Source organism: Euprymna scolopes, chromosome 46 (assembly GCF_053919585.1).
Source record: "Euprymna scolopes isolate OS-2025 chromosome 46, ASM5391958v1, whole genome shotgun sequence".
Taxonomy (NCBI): domain Eukaryota; kingdom Metazoa; phylum Mollusca; class Cephalopoda; order Sepiida; family Sepiolidae; genus Euprymna; species Euprymna scolopes.
Window position 1 is genome coordinate 84796263 of NC_136527.1, and position 16692 is coordinate 84812954.

Below are 16692 nucleotides of genomic sequence, written 5' to 3' on the forward strand. Positions count from 1 at the left end.
ATAATAATAACAATAATAATAATGATAATAATAATTACAATAATAATAACATTAATAATAATTACAATAATAACAACAATAATAATAATAATAACAATAATAATAATTACAATAATAATAATAATAATAATTACATTAATGATAATAAAAATAACAATAATAATTACAATAAAAGTAATTACAATAACAATAATAATAATTACAATAATAACAAATAATAATTAAAATAAAAATAATAATAACAATAATAATAATAATTACAATAATAATAACAATAATAATAATAATTACAATACAAGTAATTACAATAATAATAATAATAATTTAAATAATATTAATTACAATAGTAACAATAACAATAATAATAAATACACTAATAATAACAGTAACAATAATAACAATAAGAACAAGAAAATAATGCTCATACCTATACTACTACTACTAATAATAATAATAAGAAGAAGAATATTAATAATAATAATTAAAATAATAATAATAAACAATTACAATAATAACAATAATAATAACAATAATAATATTAATAGCAATAATAACAATAATGACACTAATAACAATAATAATAGACAATAACAATAATAATAATAAGCAATAACAATAATAACACTAATAATTATAGAAATAATAAAAATAAAAAAATAACAATAATAGATACTAATAATAATACTAATAGACAATAAATACAATAATAATAATAATTTAACTAATAATAATATTAATTTAACTAATAATAATAATAATTATAATTTAACTAATAATAATAATTTAAATAATAATAATAATATTAATAAACAATAACAATAATAACACAAACAACAATAATAATAGCAATAATAATGATAATAAACGATAACAATAATAATAATATTAATAATAATAATATCAATAAATATAATAATAATAATTAGAATTCATATATAGATAATAACAATAATAACAATAATAATATAAAAATTAATATAAATAATAATATAAATATTAAAAAAAATTTAAATAATAATAATAATAATTTAAAAAATAATAATAATTTAACTATAAATAATAATAATAATAATAATAATAGTAGTAATTAAATAATGATAATAATGTTGATTTAACTAATAACATTAATAATAATAATAATAATAATTTAAATAATTATAATAAAAATAATTTAAATAACATTAGTAATAATAATTATAATAATAATAATAATAAAAAAATAAAATAATAAAAATAATAATAATAATAATAATAATAATAATAATAATAATAATAATAATAATGACATAGAAAGATCCATTGGAATTATCAAGTAGCAACGTCTCAATTTCTGAAATCAAAAAAGAAATTACACTGAATGTGGTTCGATAGTTGCTGATTGAATTATTAGCAAGTTTTGGTCTGAAATCATAAAGGATGTTTCGGTTTTGATAAGAGTCAGTTTAAATTTGCATAATGTAATCATGTGTTTATAGTTTATTTTCTTGTTTCAAATCTAATTTATTTCATTTCATGATTTTGCCGTTTGTGTAATTCTTTCTTTTTATTTGAGTTGTTTTTGTGAAATTTTATATATTCATAAATAAAGATAATTTTCTTATTTTTATATCTTCATAAATAAACATGGTTTTTATATCATCATAAATAAACTTAATTTTTATATCTTCATAAATAAACATAATTTTTATATCTTAATAAATAAACATAATTTTTATATCTTCATAAATAAACATAATTTTTATATCTTCATAAATAAACATCATTTTCATATCTTCATAAATAAACATGATTTTTATATCATCATAAATAAACAGATTTTTATATCTTCATAAATAAACTTAATCTTTATATCTTCATAAATCAACATAATTTTTGTATCTTCATAAATAAACATAATTTTTATATCTTCATCAATAAACATAATTTTTATATCTTCATAAAAAAGCATAATTTTTATATCTTCATAAATAAACATAATTTTTATATCTTCATAAAAAACATAATTTTCATATCTTCATAAATATACATAATTTTTATATCTTCATAAATAAACATGGATTTTATATCATCATAAATAAACTTAATTTTTATATCTTCATAAAAAAACATAATTTTTATATCTTCATAAATAAACATAATTTTTATATCTTCATAAATAAACATAATTTTTATATCTTCATAAAAAAACATGGTTTTTATATCATCATAAAAAACTTAATTTTTATATCTTCATAAATAAACATGGTTTTTATATCATCATAAATAAACTTAATCTTTTTATCTTCATAAATAAACATACTTTTTGTATCTTCATAAATAAACTTAATTTTTATATCTTCATAAATAAACATAATTTTTATATCTTCATAAATACCCATAATTTTTATATCTTCATAAATAAACATAATTTTTTATCTTCATAAAAAATCATAATTTTTATATCTTCATAAACAAACATAATTTTTATATCTTCCTAAATAAACACAATTTTTATATTTTCATAAATAAACATAATTTTTATATCTTCATAAATAAACATGATTTTTATATCTTCATAAATAAACATGATTTTTATATCTTCATACATAAACATAATTTTTATATCTTCATAAATATACATAATTTTTATATCTTCATGAATAAACATAATTTTTAAATCTTCATAAATAAACATGGTTTTTATATCTTCATAAATAAACATAATTTTTATATCTTCCTAAATAAACACAATTTTTATATCTTCATAAATAAATATAATTTTTATATCTTCATAAATAAACATAATTTTTATATCTTCATAAATAAACATAATTTTTGTATCTTCATCAATAAACATAATTTTTATATCTTCACAAATAAACATAATTTTTATATCTTCATAAATAAACATAATTTTTATATCTTCATAAATAAACATAATTTTAATATCTTCATAAATATACATAATTTTTATATCTTCATAAATAAACACGATTTTTATATCTTAATAAATAAACATGGTTTTTATATCATCATAAATAAACTTAATTTTTATATCTTCATAAAAAAACATAATTTTTGTATCTTCATAAATAAACATAATTTTTATATCTTTATACATAAACATAGGTGTTATATCTTCATAAATAACCATAATTTTTATATCTTCATAAATAAACATAATTTTTATATCTTCATAAATAATAATAATTTTTGTATCTTCATAAATAAACATAATTTTTATATCTTCATAAATAAACATAATTTTTATATCTTCCTAAATAAACATAATGTTTATATTTTCATAAATAAACATAATTTTTATATCTTAATAAATAAACATAATGTTTCTATCTTAATAAATAAACATTATTTTTATATCATCATAAATAAACATAATTTTTTTGTCATCATAAATAAACTTAATCTTTATATCTTCATAAATAAACATAATTTTTGTATCTTCGTAAATAAAACTAAATTTTTATATCTTCATAAATAAACATAATTTTCATATCTTAATAAATAAACATAGTTTTTATATCATCATTAATAAACTTAATTTTTTTATCTTCAAAAATAAACATAATTTTTATATCTTCATAAATAAACATAATTTTTATATCTTCATAAATAAACATAATTTTTATATCTTCATAAACAAAAATAATTTTTGTATCTTCATAAAACACACAATTTCTGTATCTCCATAAAAACATAATTTTATATCTTTTATATTTTGTATCTTCATAAATAAACAAAATTTTTATATCTTCATAAATAACCCTAATTTTTATATCTTCATAAATAAACATAATTTTTATATCTTCATAAATAAACCTATCTTTATATCTTCATGAACAAACATAATTTTTATATCTTCATACATATACACAATATTTATATCTTCGTAAATAAACATAATTTTTTGTTTATGAACATATAAAACTAATGTTTGTTTATGAAGATATAAAAATATGTTTTTTTATGAAGAGATAACAATCATGTTTATTTATAAAGATATTTTTATATCGTCATAAATATACATAATGTTAATATCTTCATAAATAAATATGTTTTTATATCTTCATAAATAAACATATTCTTATATCTTCATGAAAACACATAATTGTTTTATCTTCATAAATACACATATGTTTATATCTTCATAAATAAAATATCTTCATAAATAAACATAATTTTTATATCTTCATAAATATACATAATTTTTATATCTTCATATATAAACGTAATTTTTATATTTTCATACATAAACATAATTTTTATATCTTCATAAATATACATAATTTTACATCTGCATGAATAAACATCTTTTTGTATCTTCATAAATAAACATATTTTTATATCTTCATAACTAAACGTAATTTTATATCTTCATATATAAACCTAATTTATATATCTTCTTAAATAAACATAATTTTTATATCTTCATAATTACACTTAATTTTTATATCTTCATAAATAAATATAATTTTATATCTTCATAAATAAACATATTTTTATATCTTCCTAAATAAACATAATTTTTATATCTTCATAAATAAACATAATTTTTATATCTTCATAAATAAACAGAATTTTTATATCTTCATAAATACACATATTTTTATATCTTCATAAATAAACCTAAATTTTATATCATAATAAATAAACATAATTTTTATATCTTCATACATAAACATAATCATTATATCTTCATACATAAACATAATTTTTATAACTTAATGAATAAATATAGATTTTATATCTTTATAAACAAACATAATTTTTATATCTTCATAAATAAACATATTTTTATATCTTCATAAATAAACAAAATTTTTATATCTTCATAAATAAACACAATTTTTATATCTTAATAAATAAACATGGTTTTTATATCATCATAAATAAACTTAATCTTTAAATCTTCATAAAAAACATAATTTTTGTATCTTCATAAATAAACATAATTTTTATATCTTTATACATAAACATAAGTTTTATATCTTCATAAATAACCATAATTTTTATATCTTCATAAATAAACATAATTTTTATATCTTCACAAATAAAAATAATTTTTATATCTTCATAAATAAACATAATTTTTATATCTTCATAAATAAACATAATTTTAATATCTTCATAAATATACAAAATTTTTATATCTTCATAAATAAACACAATTTTTATATCTTAATAAATAAACATGGTTTTTATATCATCATAAATAAACTTAATCTTTATATCTTCATAAAAAAACATAATTTTTGTATCTTCATAAATAAACATAACTTTTATATCTTTATACATAAACATAAGTTTTATATCTTCATAAATAACCATAATTTTTATATCTTCATAAATAAACATAATTTTTATATCTTCATAAATAAACATAATTTTTATATCTTCATACATAAACATAATCATTATATCTTCATACATAAACATAATTTTTATAACTTAATGAATAAATATAGTTTTTATATCTTTATAAACAAACATAATTTTTATATCTTTATAAATAAACATATTTTTATATCTTCATAAATAAACAAAATTTTTATATCTTCATAAATAAACACAATTTTTATATCTTAATAAATAAACATGGTTTTTATATCATCATAAATAAACATAATCTTTATATCTTCATAAAAAAACATAATTTTTGTATCTTCATAAATAAACATAATTTTTATATCTTTATACATAAACATAAGTTTTATATCTTCATAAAAAACCATAATGTTTATATCTTCATAAATAAACATAATTTTTATATCTTCACAAATAAACATAATTTTTATATCTTCATAAATAAACATAATTTTTATATCTTCATAAATAAACATAATTTTAATATCTTCATAAATATACAAAACTTTTATATCTTCATAAATAAACACAATTTTTATATCTTAATAAATAAACATGGTTTTTATATCATCATAAATAAACTTAATCTTTATATCTTCATAAAAAAACATAATGTTTGTATCTTCATAAATAAACATAATTTTTATATCTTTATACATAAACATAAGTTTTATATCTTCATAAATAACCATAATTTTTATATCTTCATAAATAAACATAATTTTTATATCTTCATAAATAAACATAATTTTTATATCTTCATACATAAACATAATCATTATATCTTCATACATAAACATAATTTTTATAACTTAATGAATAAACTTAGTTTTTATATCTTTATAAACAAACAAAATTTTGTATCTTCATAAATAAACATATTTTTATATCTTCATAAATAAACAAAATTTTAATATATTCATAAATAAACACAATTTTTATATCTTAATAAATAAACATGGTTTTTATATCATCATAAATAAACTTAATCTTTATATCTTCATGAAAAAACATAATTTTTGTATCTTCATAAATAAACATAATTTTTATATCTTTATACATAAACATAAGTTTTATATCTTCATAAATAACCATAATTTTTATATCTTCATAAATAAACATAATTTTTATATCTTCACAAATAAACATAATTTTTATATCTTCTTAAATAAACATAATTTTTATATCTTCATAAATAAACATAATTTTAATATCTTCATAAATATACAAAATTTTTATATCTTCATAAATAAACACAATTTTTATATCTTAATAAATAAACATGGTTTTTATATCATCATAAATAAACTTAATCTTTATATCTTCATAAAAAAACATAATTTTTGTATCTTCATAAATAAACATAATTTTTATATCTTTATACATAAACATAAGTTTTATATCTTCATAAATAACAATAATTTTTATATCTTCATAAATAAACATAATTTTTATATCTTCATAAATAATCATAATTTTTATATCTTCATAAATAAACATAATTTTTATATCTTCCTAAATAAACATAATGTTTATATTTTCATAAATAAACATAATTTTTATATCTTAATAAATAAACATAATTTTTCTATCTTCATAAATAAACATGATTTTTATATCATCATAAATAAACATAATTTTTTTGTCTTCATAAATAAACTTAATCTTTATATCTTCATAAATAAACATAATTTTTGTATCTTCGTAAATAAAACTAAATTTTTATATCTTCATAAATGAACATAATTTTCATATCTTAATAAATAAACATAGTTTTTATATCATCATTAATAAACTTAATTTTTTTATCTTCAAAAATAAACATAATTTTTATATCTTCATAAATAAACATAATTTTAATATCTTCATAAATAAACATAATTTTTATATCTTCATAAATAAACATAATTTTTATAACTTCATAAACAAAAATAATTTTTGTATCTTAATAAAACACACAATTTCTGTATCTCCATAAAAACATAATTTTTATATCTTTTATATTTTGTATCTTCATAAATAAACAAAATTTTTATATCTTCATAAATTACCCTAATTTTTATATCTTCATAAATAAACATAATTTTTATATCTTCATAAATAAACCTATCTTTATATCTTCATGAACAAACATAATTTTTATATCTTCATACATATACACGATATTTATATCTTCGTAAATAAACATAATTTTTTGTTTATGAACATATAAAACTAATGTTTGTTTATGAAGATATGAAAATATGTTTTTTTATGAAGAGATAACAATCATGTTTATTTATAAAGATATTTTTATATCGTCATAAATATACATAATGTTAATATCTTCATAAATAAATATGTTTTTATATCTTCATAAATAAACATATTCTTATATCTTCATGAAAACACATAATTGTTTTATCTTCATAAATACACATATGTTTATATCTTCATAAATAAAATATCTTCATAAATAAACATAATTTTTATATCTTCATAAATATACATAATTTTTATATCTTCATATATAAACGTAATTTTTATATTTTCATACATAAACATAATTTTTATATCTTCATAAATATACATAATTTTACATCTGCATGAATAAACATCTTTTTGTATCTTCATAAATAAACATATTTTTATATCTTCATAACTAAACGTAATTTTATATCTTCATATATAAACCTAATTTATATATCTTCTTAAATAAACATAATTTTTATATCTTCATAATTACACTTAATTTTTATATCTTCATAAATAAATATAATTTTATATCTTCATAAATAAACATATTTTTATATCTTCCTAAATAAACATAATTTTTATATCTTCATAAATAAACATAATTGTTATATCTTCATAAATAAACAGAATTTTTATATCTTCATAAATACACATATTTTTATATCTTCATAAATAAACCTAAATTTTATATCATAATAAATAAACATAATTTTTATATCTTCATACATAAACATAATCATTATATCTTCATACATAAACATAATTTTTATAACTTAATGAATAAATATAGTTTTTATATCTTTATAAACAAACATAATTTTTATATCTTCATAAATAAACATATTTTTATATCTTCATAAATAAACAAAATTTTTATATCTTCATAAATAAACACAATTTTTATATCTTAATAAATAAACATGGTTTTTATATCATCATAAATAAACTTAATCTTTATATCTTCATAAAAAACATAATTTTTGTATCTTCATAAATAAACATAATTTTTATATCTTTATACATAAACATAAGTTTTATATCTTCATAAATAACCATAATTTTTATATCTTCATAAATAAACATAATTTTTATATCTTCACAAATAAACAATTTTTATATCTTCATAAATAAACATAATTTTTATATCTTCATAAATAAACATAATTTTAATATCTTCATAAATATACAAAATTTTTATATTATCATAAATAAACACAATTTTTATATCTTCATACATAAACATAATCATTATATCTTCATACATAAACATAATTTTTATAACTTAATGAATAAATATAGTTTTTATATCTTTATAAACAAACATAATTTTTATATCTTCATAAATAAACATATTTTTATATCTTCATAAATAAACAAAATTTTTATATCTTCATAAATAAACACAATTTTTATATCTTAATAAATAAACATATTTTTTATATCATCATAAATAAACATAATCTTTATATCTTCATAAAAAACATAATTTTTGTATCTTCATAAATAAACATAATTTTTATATCTTTATACATAAACATAAGTTTTATATCTTCATAAATAACCATAATTTTGATATCTTCATAAATAAACATAATTTTTATATCTTCATAAATAAACATAATTTTTATATCTTCATACATAAACATAATCATTATATCTTCATACATAAACATAATTTTTATAACTTAATGAATAAACTTAGTTTTTATATCTTTATAAACAAACATAATTTTTATATCTTCATAAATAAACATATTTTTATATCTTCATAAAAAAACAAAATTTTAATATCTTCATAAATAAACACAATTTTTATATCTTAATAAATAAACATGGTTTTTATATCATCATAAATAAACTTAATCTTTATATCTTCATAAAAAAACATAATTTTTGTATCTTCATAAATAAACATAATTTTTATATCTTTATACATAAACATAAGTTTTATATCTTCATAAATAACCATAATTTTTATATCTTCATAAATAAACATAATTTTTATATCTTCACAAATAAACATAATTTTTATATCTTCATAAATAAACATAATTTTTATATCTTCATAAATAAACATAATTTTAATATCTTCATAAATATACAAAATTTTTATATCTTCATAAATAAACACAATTTTTATATCTTAATAAATAAACATGGTTTTTATATCATCATAAATAAACTTAATCTTTATATCTTCATAAAAAAACATAATTTTTGTATCTTCATAAATAAACATAATTTTTATATCTTTATACATAAACATAAGTTTTATATCTTCATAAATAACAATAATTTTTTTATCTTCATAAATAAACATAATTTTTATATCTTCATAAATAATCATAATTTTTATATCTTCATAAATAAACATAATTTTTATATCTTCCTAAAACAACATAATGTTTATATTTTCATAAATAAACATAATTTTTATATCTTAATAAATAAACATAATTTTTTTATCTTCATAAATAAACATGATTTTTATATCATCATAAATAAACATAATTTTTTTGTCTTCATAAATAAACTTAATCTTTATATCTTCATAAATAAACATAATTTTTGTATCTTCGTAAATAAAACTAAATTTTTATATCTTCATAAATAAACATAATTTTCATATCTTAATAAATAAACATAGTTTTTATATCATCATTAATAAACTTAATTTTTTTATCTTCAAAAATAAACATAATTTTTATATCTTCATAAATAAACATAATTTTAATATCTTCATAAATAAACATAATTTTTATATCTTCATAAATAAACATAATTTTTATAACTTCATAAACAAAAATAATTTTTGTATCTTCATAAAACACACAATTTCTGTATCTCCATAAAAACATAATTTTTATATCTTTTATATTTTGTATCTTCATAAATAAACAAAATTTTTATATCTTCATAAATTACCCTAATTTTTATATCTTCATAAATAAACATAATTTTTATATCTTCATAAATAAACATAATTTTTATATCTTCATAAATAAACCTAATTTTTATATCTTCATAAATAAACATAATTGTGTTATATTCATAAATAAACAATTGTTATATCTTCATAAATAAACATGATTTGTGTATCTTCATAAATAAACATGATTTTTGTATCTTCATAATTCAACTTGATTTTTATATCTTCATAATTAAACATAATTTTTGTATCTTCATAAATAAATATATTTTTATATCTTCATAAATAAACATGATTTTTATATCTTCATAAATAAACATAATTATTATATCTTCATAAATAAACATATTTTTATATCTTCATAAATAAACATATTTTAATATCTTCATAAATTAACATAGTTTATATCTTCATAAATAAACATGATTTTTATATCTTCATAAATAAACATATTTTATATCTTCATAAATAAACACAATTTTTATATCTTCATAAATAAACATAATTTTTATATCTTCATAAATAAACATATTTTTAAATCTTCATAAATTAACCTAAATTATATATCATAATAAATAAACATAATTTTTATATCTTCATAAATAAACATAATTATTATATCTTCATAAATAAACATAATTAATATATCTTCATAAATAAACATAATTTTTCTAACTTCAGAAATAAATATAATTTTTATATCTTTATAAACAAACATAATTTTTATATCTTCATAAATAAACATATTTTTATATCTTCATAAATAAACATATATTTATATCTTAATAAATAAACAACATTTTTATATCTTCATAAATAAACATATTTTTATATCTTCATAAATAAACATAATTTTTATATCTTCATAAATATACATAATTTTTATATCTTCATAAATAAACTAATTTTTATATCTTCATAAATAAACCTAATTGGGTTATCTCCATAAATACACATAATTTTTATTTATTCATAAGTAAACATATTTGTGAATCTTTATAAATAAACATAATTTTTATATATTCATAAATAAACCAAATGTTTATATCTTCATAAATAAACATATTTGTATATCTTCATAAATAAACATAATGTTTATATCTTCATAAATAAACATAATTTTTATATCTTCATAAATAAATATACTTTTTATATCTTCATAAATTTACATATTTTTCTATCTTCATAAATAAACATAATTTTGATATCTTCATAAATATACATTATTTTTATATCTTCATGAATAAACTAAAATTTATATCTTCATAAATAAACATAATTTTTATATCTTCATAAATAAACATATTTTTATATCTTTATAAATAAACATAATTTTTATATATTCATAAATAAAAATGATTGTTTTATCTTCATAAATAAACATATTTTTTATATATTCATAAGTAAACATATTTTGATATATTCATAAATAAATATAATTTTTATATCTTCATAAATAAACCTAATTTTGGTATCTTCATTATTAATCATATTTGTATCTCCATAAATAAACATAATTTTTATATCTTCATAAATAAACATAATTTTTATATCTTCATAAATAAATATAATTTTTATATCTTCATAAATTTACACACTTGTATATCTTCATGAATAAACATAATTTTTACATCTTCATAAATATACATGATTTTTATATCTTCATAAATAAACTAATTTTTATATCTTCATACATAAACCTGATTTTTATATCTTCATAAATAAACATAATTTTTATATCTTCATAAAAAAACATAATTTATATATCTTTATAAATATAGACAATTTTTATATCTTCATTAATAAACATAAATGTATATCTTCATAAATAAACCTAATTTTTATATCTTCATAAATAAACATTATTTTTATATCTTCATAAAAAAACATAAGTTTTATATCTTCATAAATAAACATAATTTTTATATCTTCATAAATATACATAATTTTTATATCTTCACAAATAAACAAAATTTTTCGTCTTCATAAACCTTATTTGTATATCTTCATAGATAAACTAATTTTTATATCTTCATTAATAAACATAATTTTTATATCTTCATAAATAAACATATATTTATATCGTTATAAATAAACTAATTTTTATATCTTCATAAATAAACCTAATTTTTATATCTTCATAAATAAACATAATTTTTATATCTTCATAAATAAACCTAATTTTTATATCTTCATAAATAAACATAATTTTTATATCTTCATAAATAAAAATATTTTTATATCTTCATAAATAAACATAATTGTGTTATATTCATAAATAAACAATTGTTATATCTTCATAAATAAACATGATTTGTGTATCTTCATAAATAAACATGATTTTTGTATCTTCATAATTCAACTTGATTTTTATATCTTCATAATTAAACATAATTTTTGTATCTTCATAAATAAATATATTTTTATATCTTCATAAATAAACATGATTTTTATATCTTCATAAATAAACATAATTTTTATATCTTCATAAATAAACATATTTTTATATCTTCATAAATAAACATATTTTAATATCTTCATAAATTAACATAGTTTATATCTTCATAAATAAACATGATTTTTATATCTTTATAAATAAACATATTTTTATATCATCATAAATAAACATATTTTATATCTTCATAAATAAACACAATTTTTATATCTTCATAAATAAACATAATTTTTATATCTTCATACATAAACATATTTTTAAATCTTCATAAATTAACCTAAATTATATATCATAATAAATAAACATAATTTTTATATCTTCATAAATCAACATAATTATTATATCTTCATAAATAAACATAATTTTTCTAACTTCAGAAATAAATATAATTTTTATATCTTTATAAACAAACATAATTTTTATATCTTCATAAATAAACATATTTTTATATCTTCATAAATAAACATATATTTATATCTTAATAAATAAACAACATTTTTATATCTTCATAAATAAACATATTTTTATATCTTCATAAATAAACATAATTTTTATATCTTCATAAATATACATAATTTTTATATCTTCATAAATAAACTAATTTTTATATCTTCATAAATAAACCTAATTGGGTTATCTCCATAAATACACATAATTTTTATTTATTCATAAGTAAACATATTTGTGAATCTTTATAAATAAACATAATTTTTATATATTCATAAATAAACCAAATGTTTATATCTTCATAAATAAACATATTTGTATATCTTCATAAATAAACATAATTTTTATATCTTCATAAATAAACATAATTTTTATATCTTCATAAATAAATATAATTTTTATATCTTCATAAATTTACATATTTTTCTATCTTCATAAATAAACATAATTTTGATATCTTCATAAATATACATTATTTTTATATCTTCATGAATAAACTAAAATTTATATCTTCATAAATAAACATAATTTTTATATCTTCATAAGTAAACATAATTTTTACATCTTCATAAATAAACATAATGTTTATATCTTTATAAATAAACATAATTTTTATATCTTTATAAATAAACATAATTTTTATATCTTAATAAATTAACATGGCTTTTATATCTTCATAAATAAATATAATTTGTATATGTTAATAAATAAACATATTTTTTATATCTCCATAAATAAACATATTTTTATAATCTTCATAAATAAACATGATTTTTATATCTTCATAAATAAACATAATGTTTATATCTTCATAAATAAACATAATTTTTATATGTTCATAAAAAACCATAATTGTTATATCTTCATAAATAAAAATAATTTTTATATCTTCATAAATAAACATATTTTTATATCTTCATAAACAAACATAATTTTTGTATGTTCATAAATAAACATAATTTTATATCTTCATAAAAACATATTTTTATATCTTCATAAATAAACATAATTTTTATATCTTAATAAATAAACATAATGTTTATATATTCATAAATAAACATATTTTTATATCTTCATAAATAAACTTATTTTTTATATCTTCATAAATAAACATAATTTTTATATCTTCATAAATAAATATATTTTTATATCTTCATAAATAAACATAATTTTTATATCTTCATAAATAAACATATTTTTATATCTTCATAAATAAACATAATATTAATATCTTCATAAATAAACATAATTTTTATATCTTCATAAATAAACATATTTTTATATCTTCATAAATAAACATATTTTTATATCTTCATAAATAAACATAATTTTTATATCTTCATAAATAAACATATTTTAATATCGTCATAAATAAACTAATTTTTATATCTTCATAAATAAACCTAATTTTTATATCTTCATAAATAAACATAATTTTTATATTTTCATAAATAAACATATTTTTATATGTTCATAAATAAACATAATTGTGTTATATTCATAAATAAACATAATTTTTATATCTTCATAAATAAACATGATTTTTATATCTTCATAAATAAACATATTTTTATATCTTCATGAATATACATGATTGTTATAACTTCATAAATAAACATAATTTTTATATCTTCATAAATAAACATAATTTTTATATCTTCATAAATAAACATAATTTTTATATCTTCATAAATAAACATATTTTTATATCTTCATAAATAAACATAATTTTAATATCTTCATAAATATACATAATTTTTATATCTTCATAAATAAACATATTTTTATTTCTTCATAAATAAACATATTTTTATATCTTCATAAATAAACATATTTTTATATCTTCATAAATAAACATATTTGTATATGTTCATAAATAAACATAATTGTGTTATATTCATAAATAAACATAATTTTTATATCTTCATAAATAAACATGATTTTTATATCTTCATAAATAAACATAATTTTTGTATCTTCATAAATAAATATGTTTTTCTATCTTCATAAATAAACATAATTTTTCCATCTTAATAAATAAACATAATTTTTATATCTTCATAAATAAACATAATTTTTATATCTTCATAAATGAACATAATTTTATATCTTCATAAATAAACAATATTTTTATATCTTCATAAATAAACATAATTTTTATATCTTCATAAATTAACATATTTTTTTATCTTCATAAATAAACATGATTTTTATATTTTCATAAATAAACATAACTTGTATATCTTCATAAAAAAGCATAATTTTTTGTCTTCATAAATATACATAATTTTTATATCCTCATAAATAAACATAATTTTTATATCTTCATAAATAAACATAATTTTATTCCTTCATAAATAAACATAATATTTATATCTTCATAAATAAACATAATTCTTATATCTTTCTAAATAAACATTATTTTTATATCTTCATAAATAAACATAATTTTTATATCTTCATAAATAAACAATATTTTTATATCTTCATAAATAAACATAATTTTTATATCTTCATAAATTAACATATTTTTATATCTTCATAAATAAACATAATTTTTTATCTTCATAAAAACATAATTTTTTATCTTCATAAATAAACATGATTTTTATATCTTCATAAATAAACATAACTTTTATATCTTCATAAAAAAGCATCATTTTTATATCTTCATAAATATACATAATTTTTATATCTTCATAAATAAACATAATTTTTATATCTTCATAAATAAACATAATTTTATTCCTTCATAAATAAACATAATATTGTATCTTCATAAATAAACATAATTTTTATATCTTCATAAATAAACATAATTTTTATATCTTCATAAATAAACTAATTTTTATATCTTCATAAATAAGCATGATTCTTATATCTTCATAAATAAACATAATTTTATTCCTTCATAAATAAACATAATATTTATATCTTCATAAATAAACATAATTTTTATATCTTCATAAATAAACATAATATTTATATCTTCATAAATAAACATAATTTTTATATCTTCATAAATAAACATAATTTTTATATCTTCATAAATATACATAATTTTTATATCTTCATAAATAAACATAATTTTTATATCTTCATAAATAAAAATGATTTTTATATCTTCATTTATACACGCAACATATAAATTTACTAAAGAAATCAAAAAAAAACTTAATCATTAAATTTTACAAAATAAATCGAAATAAACCTTAAGTATTGACAAAAATAATCTAAACTGAATAGCAACAAACCGTAAGTA